Source organism: Phasianus colchicus, chromosome 2 (assembly GCF_987193195.1).
Source record: "Phasianus colchicus chromosome 2, bPhaCol1.hap1.1, whole genome shotgun sequence".
Lineage (NCBI taxonomy): Eukaryota > Metazoa > Chordata > Aves > Galliformes > Phasianidae > Phasianus > Phasianus colchicus.
The window spans coordinates 49,654,856-49,677,880 of NC_143437.1; the positions used below are offsets into that span (position 1 = coordinate 49,654,856).

The 23,025-nt window shown below is 35.9% G+C and overlaps 1 long non-coding RNA gene across 1 annotated transcript; it reads right to left on the minus strand.

The window, feature by feature from the left end:
- Positions 1-1,881: 1,881 nt before the first annotated feature.
- LOC149919014 (uncharacterized) lies at positions 1,882-21,911 on the minus strand. Its single transcript, XR_016464721.1, has 4 exons — positions 21,827-21,911; positions 20,713-20,811; positions 2,830-2,955; positions 1,882-1,951 (listed from the first exon to the last, which is right to left on the minus strand). It is a non-coding gene; the product is annotated as an uncharacterized LOC149919014 (long non-coding RNA).
- Positions 21,912-23,025: the final 1,114 nt, after the last annotated feature.

Genomic DNA, 23,025 nt, shown 5'->3' on the forward strand with positions numbered 1-23,025 from the left:
ACTCCTAAGACCTTCTCAGTATGGCTGCATTCAAGGAGTTTTCCCAGTCTGTACACATTCATTAAAATAACAGCATAAATATTTTACTACTAGGTTAATTCATCTTTACTTTCAAACAACAGTTTCAGTCTCTTTTCTTTTAAGAGAAAGTTTTAAAAGAGTGAGGCGTGTCTAACAGCAGATGAAAACAGAAATATTCTTCCATTTGTCTCTATGTTTCACTATCTAGATTCAGAGCATTGAAACCAAGCAAAAAAAAAAGTTTATCGTGTCATTTTTTAGAGGTGTCAAAAAAGATGTGAAAAGCAAGCTGTCAAAAGCAGTAGAAATCTGCTGGTTGGAAATATTTCTCTTTCTTTTCCGTGGAAATACTTAAAAAACTGAGCAAGAATCTAGACTTACTAAATGAGGGAGGAGGGAGGAACTAAAGATATTTGGGGATATGGACAAAAGCAGAAGGAAACATCTCTATTGTGTCATTCTAATTCTTCATCCAATTTTATTCCTTAACAGGGAAGATTTCAAAGATTTGCTCCTAAACTCAGAGCCATAGGTATGATTACACTGAGCTAGTTTGTGTAGCTTCTGGACCATGAACAACAGAGACGTGCATAGAAATACCTTCTTTAGTACCAAACCCACAGCTACATAGCTAAAGGTATTTTTCTGGGGAAGTACATGTACTCACTAGTCTAGAAATGCTACCCATGGTGAGATGCTATTACTTTGTTCTTCATGCCCTTTACATATCACTGAAGGAAGTCACAGAATCACAGAATCACAGAATCACAGAATTGCCAGGGTTGGAAGGGACCTCAAGGATCATGAATCTCCAACCGCCCTGCCACATGCAGGGCCACCAACCATCCCTAATGCTAGACCAGGCTGCCCAGGGCACCATCCAATCCGGCCTTGAACACCTCCAGGGACAGGGCATCCACAACCTCTCTGGGCAGCCTGTTCCAGTACCTCACCACTCTCTCTGTAAAGAATTTCCCTCTGACGTCCAACCTAAATCCCCCTTCCCTCAACCTAAAACCATTTCCCCTTGTCCTGCTGTCACTCACCCTTTCAAAGAGTTGATTCCCCTCCTCTTTGTAGGCTCCCTTTAGGTACTGAAAGGCTGCAATGAGGTCACCCCACAGCCTTCTTTTCTCCAGGCTGAACAAGCCCAGCTCCTTCAGCCTGTCCTCATAGGGGAGGTGCTCCAGTCCCCTGATCATCTTTGTGGCCCTCCTCTGGACCCTCTCCAACAGCTCCCTGTCTTTCTTGTACTGGGGGCTCCAGACTTGGACGCGGTATTCCAGATGGGGCCTCACAAGAGCAGAGTAGATGATTGTCAAAAGACAAAATTCTGCACATGAACTTGATAAAATCTGCAATCAGAGCTCAGAAGCTCTTATTCTTATTGAGTTGTACCACATTTTCTGCAATCCAAATCAAATTCCTCTCATAAGATGTAGGTGTTGACAACATAAGGAATTGGACTACACTTCCACAGTGTTACAGAGACAAGAACCTTAATGTGTTGGCCTTTAACTTATTTATATTACCTGAAGAATTTGGAGAAAAAAACCCCATATATCTACTTGAAGAAAAGCTGTCCAGTACAAACAAATCAAAATACTTCTTATTTTTCCCCACTGGGAACAAACTCTCATTATCTTAAATGTTTTCCTCGCTGAAGAATTTCCGGATGTCACTAACTGTAGAAAACAACATAACATTGTCTTCTGACTTCTAAATAATCCTTTTTATCCCTCTAAGTTACACAATTCAAATTTCTGCCAATTCATTAAGTAACTATTGCAGAAAAAGAAAAAATAAAGAAAAAAAAAAAAGGTCTTGTGACAGACTACAAATAAAAGAATTCCAAGACCAGTTCTACTGAAAAAGTTTATTCTTCAGACAGGAACAACCATGGCATAATTTAGCCCCAGGAGTCTAGATCCTGTCAAACATTAGAAAACAAAACAAGAAATAGCTTTTACAATAATTTTCACCAAATGTTTTATGGAAATATTTCAAAATTAGAAACATTTTGAAAATCTCTTTCTCTAAATTATCTGAAGTACTTTAATTTTATAGGGTGAGAATGAAATGACAGTTACTGCTCATTCCATGCTTCTGATAGTACCCAGCTGTTCCACAACAGCAGGGAATATGACTTATGGCATCTGATTGTGACCAAGTGATTTTTTGCAAATTGAAATCTTTTTCACCAGAAAAGAAAATAGAGGTGGTAGCTGGGCTCCTGGAGTGAATATTGGCACATGCTGACATGCTTTATCACTTAATTTTTTTTCTGCCAATTTTCAAAGGCTTCCAGCTATAGTTCATGTTGCTTTTTTTAATTTTTCAGTCTTCAAATTGCAGCAACTACTTGAAATATGGATCACAAGAAGACTATTCTGTTCATTCTATACCTCTGAAGAAAAATAAATGTGCTCTGGAAAAGAAGACTTTGCTTTAAGTATAATCTTCACATTTTGTGTCTAAGAGCAAAGTAACACCAGCACTATTTTTTCTTCATTTGGAATTTGTCAAGGTCTTTCCTTTAGTTATGTTATTTCCTAAATATTTTGCTCTGCAATAATATCTCAATTACAGAGAAGAAAAAAGAAAATATAAAAGAAAAAGCTGTTCTGATAAGAAAACTTCACTGCAATGTTTGCCAGCAAATCAGAAGTTTTCTCTGGAACTGACAAACACAGGAACATCCAACTTCTGATGTAACTTCAAATGTTTGAATCTTCCCAGAAAGACCATTTACATATAGTGTACAACTGATCAATAAGACATTATGATCTCATCGATGGATCCACTCACATGGACATGTGGGTCCATTCAGGAGTACAGAAGATGCTACTAAGTGTAGAAGGCTCCAGAGGAACCATCAAGGATGAACTTCATAGAACTACTCCATGACTGTGTTGTCAGCCTTGACAACTGCAGCTGTCAAGAGAATAAAAGTTATATGTTGAAAATAGATGCTATTATTTCTAAAAAATCTATTCTTGTAAAAAGTTTGCATATTCATTAATCCAGAATTTTTCATAATCACAAATGTTTGCTGCTCTTTATCTCTCTCAGAATATCTCTTGACTCTAGGGCAATTTAATGCTGTGTAGAGCATTTACTTGTTTTCGTGTATGAAAAAGTTACCTATAAAACAAAAAGATCATTTCCATTTAATACAGAGAGCTCTTTTTCTTCACCAAATAATGTAGATTACTGTTGCAACAGAAACAAACAGGGGAATGACAAGGCACTAACTTCATTGTTAGTCATTTCTGTAGGAGACTGGATTTATACCAAGCAGAACCGAGAACAGAAACATTTGATATTTTTGAAGTTCAATCCATCTGCTCACAAAGACAAAAAAAACATGTGGTAAAAACAATTATCTTAACTAATAATTCATTCTCAGAATCAAAAAGCCTGTTTCTCACAGTGATCGAGGCAGCCTGCCATGCAGAGAAAATAAATACTTGAACACACAAATAACTGAAAACTAAGTATGAAAAACAATATGTGAGGAGTTATCTTTCCTATGGAGAATGTAGAGTTTTTCTTATTCATTTCTCACAAAGAAACTTTACTCCACTAGGAGAAACAGTACCTGTAGAAAGAGACTTTCTTTAAGATATGTCCTTTCTTATGAATGAATTAACAAAAAAAAAAAAAAAAAGCTGAATATAATGTATCCAAGAGCTTCAAAACCCTGGATGAAGCATACTTACCTGACTCTTCCCCAAGTACCTCTAAACTTTTAAATAGAAGAGACAAAATGTTTCTTCTTAGGGCAGCTCGAATATGTGAGTTCCTTCCTTACTAAAATATTATTCCTTAATAATTAAAATATTCCTTATTCCTTATAGAATCATAGAATCGCTCAGGTTGGAACAGACCTTAAAGATCATTGAGTCAAACCATGACCTAACCATACTACCCTAAGGAACTTTTAGACTATATTTGAAGTAAAAGTAAGAATCAGAAAGGAAGTGATATAGAAAATTCTGGGATAAATGTGATACAAATATCACAAGTTTCAGACTGCTGTGCTCAGAACTAACAATTCTACAGATACTAATGAAAAGAGAGATTATTTATTTGGTAGACTTCTTCAAAATGAAGTAACAAAAATATCTGGACAATAACATCAAGTGATCATTATTTTATTAATAGTATTAGCATGTAAATACTTAGTTACAGCTAGAAGAGGATAACCACTGACATCCATACTTCTTCTGTTCTATCAACAGATATGAAAAAGGAGCAAGAATTGCCCAAGTCATATATATAATTCAATTCTATAAGCAACTTAAGACTTTTAAACAGTTGAATACTTAATGTTGTCTCAGTATTTCTGGACTGGTCTCAGCTGGGACATGTTTTTTCCTTCATAGTGTCTGTTATGTTTTGGTTTTGGAAGAAAAACATTGTTGACAACATGCCGATGTTTAGCTGTTGCTGAGCAATAGAGCCAAGGACGCTTCAACTTCTTGTACTGTCCTGTCAGTGAGAGGGGCTGAGGAGGCACAAAGAGCTGTGAGGAGACAGAATCAGGACAGATGACCTAAACTAGCCAAAGGAATATTACATATCATATGGCATCATGTGAAAAAACAAAAATGGGGGAAGTTGGCTTGTGAACTAGCTGCTGCTCAGGGATTGTCTAAATGTTGTTTGGCAGGTGATGAGCAATTACTTGTGCATCATTTGTTTTGTAAATATATATTATATTATTGTCATTACTTCATGTTCTCTTCCCTTTTTTAAAAAAAAAATCTCAACCCACAAGTTCCACATTATTGTTGTTTTTTTGATTTTCTCCCTCATCCCACTGGGAAGGAGGAGTGAGTGAATGTCTGCAAGATGCTTAGCTGCCTGCTGGGTTAAGCTACAACATTTTCCCAATACTCACAATCTGCTTTTTTTTAATCCCTTTTATTAAGCTGTAAATTCTTTGTACTGAAGATAATCTTCGCAATTTTACTTATTTATTTGTGTTTTTTGTTTATTATGTTGTTGAATCTGTCAACAGCAAAAATCCAGAATTCCAGCTCTTAAAATGCAATGATGGTGATGATGATTACACACACAGCAATAGCCATCTCAACTGAGACTAAATCTAGGGCAAAACAATTCTGTGTATTTTGTCAGGAATCAATTATAAAGAAAATCAATGTCTAGACATAGTTCCGTAATCATTTCCTTCTCTAAAAGCATTGAACATTTGCTTTTGGAATAGCATATTGATTGGTATCTCTATCCTTGTATTGGTTTTGCACAGCAATAAAGTCATCTCACATGTAGGCAACATGTGTTGTCCTTCTCAAATACAAAAACCAATGAAAAAAAGTGAATGAAGGATTATTATTTATTTTTTTCCTTCTGACATTCAAATTAACTAAGATCATCTATTTAAGAAAAGCTAAACTGTACAGTTTGCTATAATAGTAGATCACTTTGGATGGATTAGCACTGTGTCTCAGTGAGATATCAGTTGTCTTTACATCTGGCCAACTTTTTTTAAAATATTTTTTACAGGTTATTTTATAAGATCATGTGTTGCTTTTTCCCCCTCATTAAAACTCAACTCAGTTCCATTTCTTTGCTACTTAATCCATCACCAAAGTTGATATTTTTCTATTTACCATCAGCAACAAGTTGAGAGCTATCTGAGTGTAACTGAGCACCGTTTTATTTGATGAAGACTATGTTTTTTGCAATTTTCACTGTAATTTTCACTTTGCTTTCTAGTCTTCATTTTGGATTTAGAACATCCTACTTATTTTCTGTCTGGGTAACCACAAATGAACAGCCTTTTAAAGAACTTTATTTCTAATATATTTATATTTAGTGCATTAAAATGTACTTGTCAGAGAAATTTGATAGCACGTAAAATATCAGAAATTATGCGCAGAATTTCTGTTGCTGTTTTGCTAGTCAGTTTCCTTCTGTAAGATTTCTAATTCTTTATGGCTTTAAAAAAAAATAACCTGTAATTTAGAAATTCCTATTTGAAATCTACCTGCTTTTTTTTGCTGAAGGAGTTAACATACACTGTAAACCTGAGACGAGAATCCTTCACGGAGCACAGGTAATAACTGTCACCTTGGAGAAGCCAGGGCTACAGATGGCCAAGTCCATAAGTAGTCTAACTTCTTTAGAACTAAGAATTACCTTTTATTTTGTGTGTAGCTACATGCAGCAGAGTGCACATAAACTAGCAGCAGTGCAAGTTTGTGCTCAGACATATCACTAGGCTACACATTCCTCATAGCATAAAGGGTGATCAAAAAACATATCTACAGATGTTTAATATGCCTCCTCTCTTGCCTTTCATGTCCAATCCACCTGCATTCATTTTTCCTTAAAACTTCTCATATATGTAGGTGACAACACAATGAGCATAGCAGAGGAAAATCAGGACTAACAGTGTCAACAAACTTTGGAGATGAGAACAGAATGAGAAAGAGAAGTGAGGAAAGGGATATCCCCTTTCCCATACCCCCACCCCCTTTTTTTTCTCAGTCATAAGCATCAGAACTATTTCTGTCTTTTTATACTGAATTAATGTAAATCAAGTACACTACTATACAGAACTAGACGGAAGTGGCATAACTATAGGCATTCTTCTTGACCATTAGAATTATTTTTTAATAATGAAAAGTAATAAAAACTGAAGCCTTTGTTTACTTTCTGTGCACAAGGCTAATATAAATTATATGTCTCAGTCTGCATTATAGCTATTTAAACAGAACGATCTGAGTTGCATAGAGTGTCAAAGGTCTGAACGTGATACATTTCATAACTGTGTTCAGTGAGCAGAGCAAGATGAAAATGTCGCTTGAATTCAGCAAGTTCAATAATTGCCCAAGTCTCCAATTTTATGCAGTGCATTTTGATAGTTGAAATTACCAGGAAAAGTAAACACACTCATACCTGAAAGAGACATCTGGAGAGCAATGATTTTAAAGGGAAAATTATCAATCGTAAAAGTAGCACAGATCTTTTTTTATTTACAATTTTGAATTATCAGAATGAACTACATAATGATTCCTTTCATATAATCTTGATGCGGAAATCACAGGAATTAGTTCTGAATAGCACTGACTGCAGTTATAACATAGGTTTGCTTTGAAACTAAGCTTTGTAATTCCATAGCTGGATAACCGTTCGTAGGGTTTCACTGCTGTTCTTTTTGCTTTTCCAAGTATTTGGAGAATACTTGCTTCTATCCATGCAGGGAAAATGGCAACAACATTTCCTACCCTTTTACATTTTTCTTTTTAAGACTACATAATGCCAACATTTCAGTATTTAAAAATACTTTAAAATAGCTTGCTGCTTTCAGTGTTAATGAATGTGTACGTCAAGAGATTCATGTATTCTTTCTGCATATTGTTCAGATCAACTCTGTTGGAGGTTTATGTAGTTCAAATGAAAAAAGAACAAGACTTTAGAAAGATCACTGGTTCTGGTCACAGTTATTCAGAATGATTCCTGGGGAAAGTCGTGCACAGGGTTATTTATGATTTTGACTATTATCTAATCTGGTATTTTCGCCTTAGGAATAAGGAATTGTGCAGTGTGAGTCAGTCTGATGACATGTTGTTACACTGAGTTTTGCTGAGTAAATATATTTTTGGTCAGCACGGTGCAGGAAAAACTGTGACTGATATTTCTACAGATATAGAAAAGTAGCAACTGTATCTCTCTTGGTTTCCAAGCTCAACATTATGTCAGACATTATGTTTGATTCTTAATAGTCTTGCACATTTTTATAAATTTTCTACTTTATTCTGAATCAGTAATATTTTTCAGCCAGTTTAACGAAGTACAAGTAACCCCCACAGGGCTGTTGGAAATCAGGCTCTTTTTATGCACAGTGTGCAGTTCATCTTACAGATTTCAAGAGAAAGACATTCTATCTCATTAAATCCAAGAAAACTGTGAGTAATCATGAAAATATAGGCAAAAAATATTTCTTATTATGGAGCAATGGAAGAAACTAACATGAAACAGAGAAGTTAAAGGTAGCACAATGGAATAAAAATAGCTTTGAGAATAGGTCTATTATATACATTCTTTTCTGAAAGTTTTACTCACACCTTGCAAAAGTTCTCTCTTTGATTTTCTGGTCATTGGTAATTTAAGTTGTTGATGTTTGCCTCTTTGAGCTACTAACAGGTATAGTCAGAGTTTTTAGTTCTAGCAGCAGTTTTCACATTTGACAAGTATTCTCAAAAGATAGTATACAGTTCCAGCTCTTTTGCATTCAGTCTCTGTGCACAATTACATTAATTTTAAGAATAGAGGCAGCATAAGCATTATGGTAGTTAATATTTTTCTTTTTTCTTTCTTTCTTTTTTTTTTTTTTTTCTTAGATTAGATTTCATAAAATGGCTTGCATTGGAAGGGACCTAATAAATCATGTCCTATGTAAACTTCTAACCCCAATATGTTGTAGCTGCTGTGACTTACAAGTAGTCTGTAGTTCTAGGTTTAAGACAACTTGTTTCAGTTTTAATGGATGAGTCAGCTAGGAAATTCTTTAATCTTTAGGCCTTTTTGACATCATTGTAATTTCTAATTTCATGAGTATTAAGCCTAAACACATATTAAATCTACAACCAGCTTTAGAAAACAACTGAGCTGCCTTCTATGTAATTAGATTAATTTTATTCTCATTTAATCCATCTCCCCTCTTATTTTACCTCTGAATTCATGTCTATTTCTCTGCGACTTGCTTGAGATAGAATGGAACTATCCCTTGTGGTAGAGAAGATAAGCATGCTACTCCATGTTTCAACACAAAATATTTTCTTATTTGCTTCCTTCATTTAAAAATGTAAAAGATTAAGTATTCCATAGTGTTGAAGGATATCCCTCTGAGACACTCACAACAAAAAAAGATCTCCTAGAATTCAATAAATAAAAGACGTTTAAGTCAACTAAGGTTATCACTGGTAACCACAGAAGAAGTCGTGGATGGCAGACTTTTGCCGAGCCAGACTCAGGTGTGTGTGGGAAACCGTAAGGATATAAGCTTCTAAATACAGTATGATTCAGTTTTCTGTTTCTGCTGCCTACTCCATCTCATTCATTTTTTTCTCTATAACATTCTGTTGCAAGAGATTCCTCTCATCCTGATGCTCCGTCAGTGCCTGTTTTCAGGCAGGAGAAGAGATGCATTCATCTCTAAATTGCCTACAGCCTTCTAGTGTTCCTATCAGAGTAAGCTTGAAGAGCTATAAGCCACTGTGTCTCCTTCCTTAACACCATCACTCAGTATATAGTGATTTTTTAAAAATACATTATTATTGGTATCTCCAGTAAAAACTCCTCACGTGAAACTCAGCTCCTCAGTCTGAAACTATCTAACTTATCTGAGAATATATGAAGACTAATCCAAATATCTCACATTTTTCAGCTGTTTTTAAGTTGTTGATTTTTTCTTTTGTTTTTTTGTTGTTTTTTTTTTTACTCTAGGAAAATAGATATATCCACCATCTAAAAACCTGTCATTTCAGAATGTCCAGAACCTGCAGGCTGTTTTCTCATGTCACTACTAAAGTTCTGCTCTTTCTCCATTTTCATGTAGGTGCTTCAATTCCTGTGCAGAAATATGAATTCCTTGCTTTTACTTTCAGAAACCTAATATATTTTTCTCTTCTCTTTGGTTCCTTTCTGATTCCTCAGTTCACTCCTTTTCCTCTTTTAACTGAATATTCATTGGAAGCAGATATCTGAATTCTAAAGGACGGGACTTAAAAGTCTGTTTAACAATGCAGATTTCTATTCAGCACCAGTGAAATACTTTCTTTTTAGTAACAAAGGGCTGCAGAATGGTACTGGAGATTTTTTTCACTGGTGGAAGTAAACTGGGATCTAACTCCCACAACTTTTCTTTCTTGAAGGAATAGTTAAGTCAAATTTAGGGAGGAGCTACCATCAGGCAGGGAGGTTTGAGGTATTTAAAACAAGCCCATACTTCAATTATTGCACTGAAAGTACAACTTCACAACAGGACAAATTAATGCCATTTGCAGCACAACACTTTGAAGATTCTTTTTTAAAAGACTTAAAAAATAATAGGCTGTGAACATCTAAATTGCTAGTGCCACAGTTTTAAGTGACTCAGAGAAAAGAAACACATATTAATGATTTTGACATTACTTGGGATATCACTGTTTTGAGTCCTAACGCCTAGCTGCATTAGTGAAGACAATAAGACACTTTTTCCTGACAGGACAGACTTTGATTCGGACACTATTCTTCCAGCAGTATGGGTGATAAAATGTCTTACAATAGTTTTTCTTTCATTTTAGGTAGGGTTTAAGGTTGTGTAGTTTTGTTGTTGTTTTTTGTTTTTTGGAATTTTGTTGTTGTTGTTGTTTTTAATGTGAATAGCCAGGGATGAGAAATGTCTTCTGGAGATATATAGTGAAAAACTACAAAGAATACATCTTAAGAAGCATTTCAAATTCATTCAGAGACCTGGCATTAAAATGTACCAAATGGAAATGTCATGTCAGGTACATATCTTCATTAAATAGACTTAAATAGACCATGGAGGCTGATATACAGAGGTGTCTCAATAATCCTTCTGATCTCACAGCAAACAGTAAAATTCCAGTGACAAAGAAGAAAAAGATTATATTACATTTTCTCTTTTAAGTTTCTAAATACTAGAAAATCAGTGCTTTCCTTAGTTCATGAAAATTCTGAGATGGAACCTTATCTCAACAAGTTTTTTGTTTCACAGCATTCTTGACAGGATAGATACCTCTCAATATTTTTCTATAAGAGAAATAACCTTCTCTGTTCTGAACAATGCCATTCACGGAATAAACAATCTGTACTGTAAGTTTGAACTGAGTTATGTGGAACAGTTTGGGGATTACCTGTCTGTTTTACTTATCCTTTCAATGTGTTAATTCTCTCAAGACTTACTTGCCTCTACCCTCCTTGTTGCTTCATCATCTTGTACATCACAGATGTAAAGTCAGAAGAAGAAAGTTATTCAGGTTGTTCTTTGAAGGTACTTCAAGCAGGGCTCAGAAGGCTCCTCTGACAGAACTACAGCAGCCAGGAAGCCTGGTACAGTGTCTCAGGAGCTACTGCAATTCAAAGATATCTCAGTTATGACTGAGAGATGCAATATGACCACATAGTCTAGCAGATCGGAAACACCTTTTTCATTCTGTTCCTCCACAAGCGGCCAATTTTAAATCTTCAGAGTTTCACTCACATACAGCTATGATGCTGTGAGTCTGTGACTCTCTTAGAAGCTACCGTAACATGGCACTTCTTTACCAGTAGTAGAAATTCTGCCTTGATGTTTTTGTACTTCAATAATATTAATCTTATAAACTACGTTTATTTTTTATGTCAGCGTTATTCATATAGTGGAAGTGATATGTGCTCCTTGCCAAACTTTCATCCACCAGGAAACAGAGTACATGCTGGGAAACAATTCACAAAAGAATGTGATTGTCTCAATGCCAATGAAGCAATGAAAGAGAATTAAAGACATCTTTGAACCTGTTGTGCGCCTGAAGGAGTAAGAACAGAACAGGAAAAGACAGTTGGATTGCTTTTGTTTAAAGCAACACATTTAAGTTAGGATTTACAGTTGCATGGGAATTCTGATCCATTGGACAAAGAGAAGTCAAGCTGAAAAATAAATATCTTGTATGGAATCAAAATAAATCTTTGAAAAATGACAGGTGGTAGAAAAGAACAGAAAAACTAAGGGAGCAATATGCAACATTTGTACATGAATTTTCTTAAAGACATGTTTTAGAGCATACCTTGTTCTATGCTACTTTTTTAGTGTTAACTGAGAAATAAAAATTCAAAGCAAGTGTTGATATAGTGTTTTATCATTCTTTATAATCTTGATTATTAATTAAAATAAAAACATATTCTTACTCTTATGTTGACTGATATCTTAAAATCTTATTAATTTATAAGTCTTCTTTCAGTTAGATCTTTATTTTCAGGTTTTAAAAATATTTTCAGGCTTTGTCATAGAATCATAGAATCACCAAGGTTGGAAAAGACCTAAAAGATCATCCAGTCCAACTGTTCACCTATTACCAATAGCTCCCACTAAACCATGTCCCTCAACACCACATCCAGTCTTTCCTTGAACACCCCCAGGGTCGGTGACTCCACCACCTCCCTGGGCAGTCCATTCCAGTGCCTGACCACCCTTTCTGAAAAGTAATACTTCCTAAAATCCTATTATCCACACATCAATTGATACTGGAGATCTTTTAAGTCCTGCTTATTATGTGTTTTGGTTTTATGACTATGGAGAACAAGTAAGCATTCATTATTTTTCATAGTGCTACTTTAAAGCGCACAAATCTCTCCAATCCAGACACACTGAAGTTAATAAAAGGCTTTCTGTTATCTCGAGTGAGAATTGGTCTGAGCCCTTACAAAGGAAATGAAATTGGCTGAATTCATGCTGAGATGGACTCCCCTTGCTACAGGACCTTCTGGTGCAATGCTAATCTCAGTGGTGTTGCAGGTTTGTGAGAAGTGCTGTGCTGTCAAGGCTCATGGCTACAGTTTAGGATCTCTCACTGATTGTCTGGGGTTCCTTTCAACTTATGTAGTCACGTACTTTGGCCAAGCCTTGTCTAACACTGGAAAAGAATTACTTCTTACCCCAGGGCTGGTCCCAGTTCCCCCCTGCTTTCACAGAATCACAGAATCGTAGGGGTTGGAAGGGACCTCCAGAGATCATCGAGTCCAACCCCCCTGCCAAAGCAGGATCCCTACACCAGGCTTTGCTTATATAAATCTGTTTCTCAATTGGTATTAGACAGGAACAATGATTTTCATGGTATCATAGGAATTGCTTCTCAGAAATTATAGTTTCTACATTATAAGTATCCGTTTATGTAATATTTTTTTCTACTTTACTAATGTCTGTAATATAACATATTTCTCTTTTATGTGAGGAATTCAGGATGTGACTAATCTCAGATTGCTGTTAACCTTAATTTTTTATTTTTATCTTTCAAAAGACAACAATGGTCGAATGTTTGAGCTACATTTCAAATTTGATTGTTTATAAAGCATCTGTTTTATTAAAGTTGTGTGCTTAGAGAATGACAGCACAAAAGCTAATATTTCTTTCCTCTCTTATTTCCCCAGTGGAAGGAATACGTTTTTCCATTTCAATTAGTTTCCCATCTCCCTTCTGCAATATGATCAAAATGTTTCACGCTGGCCAGATTATTAGCGACAACTAGATGACATACAAAGAGAAGTATCTAAAATTTGATTTAGCAAACTAACTGAGTCCTAAACACAGAACACACTGACTTTCAATAGACCAGATCAAATCCATTTAGAATATTATGGGAAAACTTGTTCCACTATTTTTTAAATTACTATTGACAGGATATTTAAAACTCTATTTTTTTCCTCGCTTCTTAACACCTTTCCTAGCTAAGTCTTCCCATTGCCTATTGTCAAACTTGTTGTAACAAACAGTAGGCTAGTAAAAGTTCCCATTCTCATTAGCCAAGTCCAATTATTTTCCTAACTAGTGGGCTTCAATCTCTTGGTCACATAGAAATATGCACCTTTACTTTCTGTACAACTTCTCTGAGTAGCTGTCCTGGCAGTTCCAGCAAGAACTTCTACAGATGCTTGACACTGAAGGTAAATCTGGGCTAAGACAGGGACAGAATTGTTCAGAGACAACAGCTGCAGCCTTACAAAATGTTAAATTATGTGCTACTTGCTGGAGAATGGATCTTTGGATTCCAGTTCTGAGTGTTTTTATCTAGTAAAAATAACTGGTTAAGATATGTACTATAATATCACAGTTCAGATTTACTGGGTAATGGAACAGAAAATTAGGTTATGATGAAATTAAGGCAACTGCACAGCAGAAATATAAGTACTGAGTAATTGAGGCTACACTTTTTCTATGATGCTGTATATGGTAGGAATAGATCACAGCTGTAGGGTTGAATTGTACCTGAGATAGAGACTAAAAGAGAAATACAGCCCTGTCGTGGTTGCTGATGTAAGAAAAACAACTGGCACTAAACTGTCATTTTCTCTGTTCTGCAGTACCAGAATCCAAAGAGGTCCTAGGTGCTACACGTAGCCTAAGAGGCTACAAAAGATCTTTGCACAAATTTGCACATCCCCAAACTCTTTGAATTAAATAAAATAAATGCAAAGCTGATGAACAGAACTGTTGAACATTCCAATTTTTCAAGATGGAAAACAGTTGATTTCCAACTGCTACGTCCTTCTAGACAGTTAAGTGATACACTAGCAATGTCTTCTGCTGGTTCTTACAGTGACATCAAACAAGAAAGACTCCAATGAGACAATAAACCATTTCTGATTTAACTGCAGAAAGAACTACAAAGTATTCGGTATACCAAGCTTTCCTACACATTGTTCTAGGTTCTATACAACACATGCTGTCGGAGATCAGCATGCGTTGATCTCACATCCCCTCGAGTATTAAGCCCAATGCAACTTTGAGAGACACATTCAGAAACATCTATTACTCCATTCAGCTGGAGTTTCGGATAAAATTATAAATAGGCGGATCTTCCACACTCAGCTACCAAAGGCATTAGAAAGAAAACTGATCTATTCTCTCTCTGGGATTAGGTGTACAAATCATTATGCTTTGAACAGTTTTCCTGGTGAAGAAAGAGTTGACAAAGGATCCCTTTTTTCTTTGGCGCCACCGAACTGTGCGATTGCACTTTGGTCCTCAGTGCCTAGAATCTTGCCTCAGAGGGAAATCAAATCAGAGATGCAAAGGAGTAAGCAGATTACTGGTCTGACTTTATGATGTTTACTGAAGATTATAAAAAGATTATATAAGGCATACCCTCATTTTCTTCAATTTTGTCTTGACCCAGTAAATCATTTTATGTACGGTTGCCTTGGATTCTCACCAAAGAACAACTCTTTTAAATGGAAATCTTTAGTTTGTACTTCACATAGACATCTTCCTTTGAGAGTAAGAAATGACTATCATAAAAGTACACTTTTACTTACAAAGAAAAAACGTAGCAAGGATTTCACTCCAATTTCTTATGTAATTATCATTTTTAAAATCACATTAAATTCATTATTCTTTTGAAAGAGTTCTCTGAATGCTTATGCTAATTCATTTGATAGAAACCATTTATCTTTATCTACTTATTCTTAGAATTCTGATTCTGAGTCAAAACCAAACTAAATGAAATTTGAATGAAAATGAAGTTGTATCAAAAAAAAAAAAAAAAAAAAAAAAAGGAATTTTCCTGGCAATTTCAAAGCATGTTTTCAATTTTTATTTTTAAATATCTCCATTACAATTAAATATAAAAAAAATTAAATAAGTTTACATTTAAATAAAATATATTTTCTTGAAAGACAAGACAGATTGTAAAGAAGGTGAAAGTTGTGAAAATATTAATGTGAAAAGTATGTTGAAAATGATTTTTTTTCTTATTAGAAGTTCTGGCTTTAACAAAGTGCTATTTTCTGATGAAATGAATGTTTTCCCCTGAAAAGATCCTGCTAGGTCTAATTTCTTCTGAAATTACTTCTGCTATATAAATCTGTGGGCCAACTTCAATTAAATTAACTTTTTATTGTCTCCCACAAATCAGGATATGGATGATATTACCATTGTCTCTGTGGAGACAAGTTTCAGACATTGTAGCTATTTTATTTAAAAAATAGTAATTAATTTCATTATGAAATTTACCAAAATTCAATTAAATAATTATTATCCTGAGCTATCAAATAAAAAGTTGTGCATAAACTATAATTTTAAAAAAAAACAAAAACAAAACAAAACTCTGTTTTGTTCATAAGATTGGAGAAAAAATATGATGTTAAACTATGCATTTGGAAAGAATCCAGAACCATAATAATAAAGTTATTGACCAAGCACAGAAGACATTCATGGGACATAAACCAGCAAAATTGAAAGTTAGAATAGTTCAAATAGAATTTCTATATTTAAGTCAAGCAGTAAAATGTAGTTTATGTTTGGATTATCAGCTTTTTAAGCACACAGCTTACTGTAGAATTAAACTCCATATTTTTTACAGATACTAAGTAATCAGAACATAAAAATCTATGTATATACATATGTATATAATTGATTATTAAAAAAAAACACAAAACAAGGCAGAATATGAGTTTGGACTTAAGTTTACTAATTGCCAGAATTATTATACATTATATATATATAAAATAATATATTATTATTATGGAACAATTTCATTGCAGTTATGAAACTACCAATTGTCCTCTGTGCTTTAACTAGGAGCAACTACTATTGCAGTGATCTCTTCATATCTTGGCATGTGAAGACCAGAAATGAGTGAGTTGCAGCCGAGGGGATGTGTTTTAATTCTGACATCTGAACAAGCACACAGTTCACTGCACAATCTCTGAAGAACAAACTAAAATCAATCGTATCTCTTCTTGGCACAAGATTTTAGCCAGGCTGGATGATAGGACTAGCATGAGCTATTATGACTGCCACAGATGTGCCTTCTAATAATGAACTGGTCCAGATGTGCATAAAAAGCAGCAACATACAGCTATCACCTATGTGCAATCACCACAAATCTATGAGAGCTGCTCTGAAGCTAATGCCACATATTTTATTACACTGGCCCACAATGTCAGAGGCAAACATTGGTGACATGGCAGTAGAGGTTGAACCTTCCTGCCAATATTCTATTACATTTTGCTGCTGTGTGACAGATGGCAGCAGAGGAGCAATCTGACAGATGGCATCTGACATGGAAGCACATATGAATCATAGAATCGCAAGGCTGGAAAGGACCTACAAGATCATCTAGTCCAACCGTCCTCGGATTACCATTGCTACCACTATTTCTAATGCAGGGCATTGGCCCTCTTGGCCACCTAGGCACACTGTCAACTCATGTTCAGCCGAGCATCAACCAAAAGCAAAGATGCCAGTAGATTCTTCTATGTAGAAAAAATGACACCTATTGACATTCATTGACACTGCTTGATGCATGTTGATGGAAACCAAACAGCAGATATGAGTACAGTGACGTGGTGGGCAGTGTGTTTCAGCAGTGGCAAAGAGCAGCAGTGGGTCACTTCTGCTGGTGCAGGTTTTTGCAAGTACAGCTTGCAGGCTTTTTGTCATTGCCAGCAAAAATGCACAGGTGATGATGGTGATTATGTTGAAAAAGTGTTCTGTAGCTGAGAATTTGCTCTATCAAATAATCTTATTGTGCTCTTTGTATCTACCGTAACTTCCATGGAAATAAAGAGGAGGCATTACTTTCAGTATAAACTATGCATTTACTCCTTCTTCAGCAAAACTTCTTTTAAAGATTGATTTTGCTCCTCTGTCTATTCATCATTTTAGGAGCTCCCTTGGAATCATATTGATTCCACCTTCATTTCTTATTAAAGCAAAAAGGGGAAAAAATAAAAGGAGGAGAGGAGCTCTGAAAACAGTAGTACAAATTTATTTTATTATGTGAATGGCAGAAACTGCAAGGAGTAGATGCATTTGAAGAAAGCTGGTTGAGAGTTGAATTGAGGCAAGCTGGCATGAGTGGTGTGCTCAGCAACACATGGAAGGACTGAAAAGAGTTAGCAGGCATCTCTGTCAGCAAAACTTTGTGTCCTGATTAAGAAGAATCTCAGATTTTCAGATTTCCCTTTTTAAATCAAAACATTTAGCATTTTTCTTTAGCACGCAGTCATGGGAGACATGATGGTCCCCTGCAACCTTCACACCACATTCTGATTCTTTTGCCCAAGCCTTTATGCACTTTCTAGTTTTATCTAGTTTTATATGTGCTATTTTGAGGACTTCAGTTCCAGGAGTCATGTAATAATATCTGAGCATTCATCTTGATTCTGAGCAAAACAATTAGAAGACGTGACTAGGACACATATAGGGGCCTCTGCAATTTTTACATCTGGAGATTATTAAAATGTAGGGTGTTCTTGCTTACTGCTTAGCAAAAGCTACTCATATGTTGCCAGTTCAGATTTTATTTTCCTGTTACAGTAGTGGTTCTGTGGCAAGAACATAAAGAAACGTCAACATTTATTTTTACATGCCCTCTCCAGATTACTGCAATTTTCTCTGCTAGACAAAACACATGGTCCTATTGAAGACTGAACTGGCTGTTGCTCTACATATAGTTGTGATAAGCTAGAAAGACTTCCTCTAAACATTGATCATGTATATTGCCTTCAGGTATTTAATTATGAAAAATATTTTTTCAGTCTGAAAAACTGAGTGGGGTGTAAGGATTTAAATGTCTCTCTGTCTGTCTCCAAGGAGAGATAGATTAAGTCTATCAACTAAGATACTTGGAATACTCCTTCCTTTAGCTGTAGATGAAACATAGCAAATTTGAAAATGGTATGAGAACTGCTCCAGCATCCACGTTCTCAAAAGACAGCTGAAGATCTTGATGAAAAGATGGGCAGAGGGAGTATGCATAAACAGTCAGGAAGTGCCACTAGGCAGGTTGTTATTGATCTCTGAAAAATGCCTTCTCATATTACTAGTGTTCCATGTGTTATTAGTGTTACAGCAGTCACTGGTATGGCAGGGAGATAGTAATCTGGTAAACAGCTACTATCTGGTTCAGAAAATGTCAGAAAATTCAGTGTGAATGAACAATCTTTCAGCACATCTAGGGCAGCAAAACTAGTGCACAGCTACAAGATCCTTTTATTCTCAGCTTCCTGGATATAAATATGCCAGTCAAGCATATTTCTGTTAACTGCAGACCTTCAAACCTGTGTATTAGCACAGACGATTGCCTAGTTTATTGCTCAGTACTTCTCACACTTGCATGTCTCTCAACTCTATGAATAGTATATATAGCTATAAGATTTCAGTATTCTCTGCCATATCTTCACTGCTTTGTCTAATGAACCTGATTCTCAGTGTAGGAACATTAGATAGAAGGAAGCTTAATTACTTAGAGAACAGCCATAATTAAGGCTTAAATATGCATTTAATCAGCTAAAAACTTCTTAGTGTTGCTTAAAACCCTCTGAATGTTCATCTTGAAATTACTGAGGCATGTAAAAATTAAGGGAAAATTTTGCTGAAGGTGAAAGTACTAGCAAGTGATTGTCTCGAGACACAGGTCAGAAAAAATGAAGATATGCTGTTGATCCCTGGAGCTTAGACTAAAAGCCCTTGTAACTTTCCTGACTTTTTAAATCAAGATGAGAAGGGTACAAGCAACTGAATCTAAAAATTATCCCTAAATCCTGAAATGAAGAAGATATAAATGGGTACCTTCTAATGAAAGAAAGATTTAATCTGTGGAAAGAGCTAGTAACTGGATACTCAAAGAACACAAGGAATCTGTCTGCATGAATTTAAAGGCTGAAATATAATCTGGTTTTACATATCTTTTTTTCTCCTCTTAGGCAGCCATCAGATAAAGAGAAGAGAGAAAAACTGAAAATTACATAGAATTATAAAGGCTTCATAGAGGACTTTTTCAGGAAATTCTGTTACAGCTGAAATTCTGCAAGAGCCCTATGTTTTCCACAAAGTTATTCAAAAAAAGATCAAAGATTCAAATGAAGCCTGAAGAATTATTTGCCTTGATTAGAAGAAACATCAAGCACATCAGTGGGCTAAGCTTTTATTTCACCTCCTGCCAGTTCCTTACTGTGTCATGATATGTTATGGGCTGATAGATAATACATTCTGCTTCAGAAAAGCCTGAAGGAATGGAGATTTCACAGATTCAGTTCAATGAGGAATAAATTCTTACAAAGCCAAGAGAATTTTTGGTTCAGCTTTCATTGTAAGAGGCAGAGAAGAACAGTGCTACAAGCATGGAATTGTACCATACTGAGACAGTTTTCCTCTCTAAATATTCCTCTGGACTGTGAATGTGAAAAAGTAAATATTTCTCACTTGTTTTCAGGCTGAAGCAAAGGACTCACTGATTCAGATTAATCCAATGCTATTTCTTGCTAGCAAGTCCACCTTGCATCATTTATCCAGAAGAACTAAGAAATCAAAGCTACTGAGAGAAACAAAATAAGTTTGTTATCTAGAACAGACAGCAGAACTTAATTATAAAAATTCACCCCTCTTTATTAAAGAAATTATGAAGGTGTTGAAAAATGAATGATCATACAGGTAACAAACCCAGTGTTATAAAAGTAATATGTAAAATCTATTCTTAATGAATATTCTGCATTTAGTTCATACATTTACCTCCTCAGAAATTTGCTATTGGGACTTTAAAAATTAAATAGACAGACATACAGACAAACAGATATACAGAAAAATAGATGAGTAAATGGAAGAAGGTGTAACTGTCCTGAAAAACTGAAAATTGTTTGCAGAATATTAGTCTTCCTTTGAAATTATTGTTTCACCATTAAAAAAAGTCTTTCAAACAATGTTTGGCTGCAAGGGACCAGACAGACAGCAGGTATACATGCCAATTTGTATCACTTGTCTTCTCACGTAAAATCTTAATGCCTAAACAGGAAGGATCTGTAAAGAATCTAAAGAATCACGTGCCCTGGACTGCTGATCCCATGTAAATCAAGCTCAGTTACGTGCCCTGATCATCAAGTGACTCTTTTGTTCTCTGTTTCCTTTTTAGGCCATTCAAATAATTGATTAGGGAGAAAGAATGAGATAATACATACCTGGGTGCCATCCCAACACAGAAGCAGAGTGAAATTTCAGAAACACTTCTGGACCTCCGAAATCAAACAACCTCTGTGCTGGAAAGATTAGGTAAATATCTGTGGGAATCAATTTTATTGAGGTATTAAGTTAGTTCTCATAAAAAATTCACTGGAGATTTTCACAACAAATTTATTGTAACTGAAGCAAATTTATGTTTCATCCATTTAACTGAAATATCCCAAGATCATGGAAACAAAGTCCATACTAGTCCAGGAATGGATGGTTCATACCATCTGAAGCTAATCAGCCTCGTAATTTCTGTGACTGAAGAGCATTTGTCAATTCCCTTGGGAAATGCACAGAAACTGTTGTACACATTAGACAGCCCTTAACATGGCGTACCCTCCAGCTTCTGAAAAATATCATTCTGAAAATTTCTCAGTTAAAATTGCATATGCTTCATCAATAAAAGTGGCTGATTTTAACCCATTAAAAAATAGTAATCCAGTACTTGCATGTAAGACTTAGATATGCTGGAAAAAAAATATTTCATTTTCGGTTGCTGTAACAGCCATCGAACTGATGGAGAATGCAGAGGAGTGCAGAAGAGAGAAGTGATCATTTAGAAACAGTACTTTACACCAGAAGAATATCATTTACATTATCACACAACACACAAGCCTCCCTGAAGACATGACAGTGATCCAAAGTGTGTGGGTTGATATAATGTATGTATAGTATACCCTTCTTGAGATACATGACTTAGAAAATTTGTGGTCTTTGAAGTTAAATAGATGGACAAGCTTTATGCTCAGAGGGAACGGAAGAATTAAGGAGTAAAATAAAAGTGGTGATTTAAAGATCTCTGAAAGGAATGTACTAAATCTTGGGTTCCCTCTGCACTACATTTCTGGCAATTCAATTGGGAAAAAAAAAAAAAAAGGAGCAGGGTTAAAACCAGTCTTCAAACATTAGATATAAATTAGAACATGCTGCACAAAAGAACTGAAGGGAGTTGAAGGGAGTATGGGAATGACTAACAAAGCAATGAGGTGCAGCACAAGGCAGAGAAAGGAGGAGATCACAGCACAAAAAGCAGCTGATCTGAAAGCGTTTGCAAAGGTGAGATACCTGCATATTGGAGGAGTAGCTTCCCAGGTTGGCTGCAGGCAGGAACTACAGCACTGCCAAACAGTGATAATGCAGTGAAGAATAGATCTAAAAGAAAATGTGAAAAAGAAACTGATTTAAGCTCTGTGAGAATCCTTCCTTGTTTTTTGACTCAAAGCTTGCTTTCTGAGATATTTCTTGTAATAAGACTGACTTGTCTAGGAGATGAGTGATGGGTGTTGCTGTGTGGACAATTCTAGCTGTTTGCCTCCAGAAGATAGTGCTCAGGAGTGTTTACTGGCGGAAGATCTGGCCTGAACTCCAGCTTGCTATGGGAAACTGGGGGATGATGGCATTGTGTCCTGTGAAGGCAAGATACAAGTTGGCATCTCCCTGCTCCCTCTTATCTGCTGGCAAGGCCAGGAAGATAGGAGCAAAGGAGTTTCCGCTAAGATCCCAGAGCCAGAAGCTGCCACTCCAAGGAGAGCTGACTCAACCACTTTGGATTTGATCTGTCACTCCAAAGACAGCTGACTCGACCACTTTGAAAGCATTGAAAAGGGGCCATCATCACCATGGTCGCTGCCATCATCGCTGTCAACAGAACAACAACACCTGATGACCCACCACTATTGAAGATCAAAGGCTGAACTATGAACCTCGCTGGATCCATGGTGGTGACTATGTCCCTCTTGCTTCCTATAAAGACTCCTTGCTTCTTCTTTCTTACCTTTTCTATTGCCCTCCTTCCCTTCCCCATTACCCTAATTCATAACAGCGTCCGTCCTCCCCTTCACCATCTCACTAATTAACATCTGTAATAAACTGGTCGGACCAACATTTGAACCGTTGTTTCTTAATCTCACGCCGGGGATACAGATATTAAAAGAACCTCCTCTCCCTCCTGTAAATCGGAGCGAGACAAGCTCTTGTCAGACAGAGATGTTATTATTCAGACTATTAAGATAATCATTACAGAGAGGTAGATACGAGAAGAATCAATCCATGTTTCTATGGATTTCTAAGATTTGGATTAAGTGTAGTTAGATATCAGACATGTACAGAGACAGTTCAGGAAATATCATTTTTTCTGCATCATATTTCTCTGTTCATATTTCCAGAGGACTGAGACCAGGGCACACCACCCCTGGAATTCATTTGCAATGCACCGCTTGTGTAGCAAAGGAAGCAGCTTTTCTGCACACCAGAGCCACGAACTC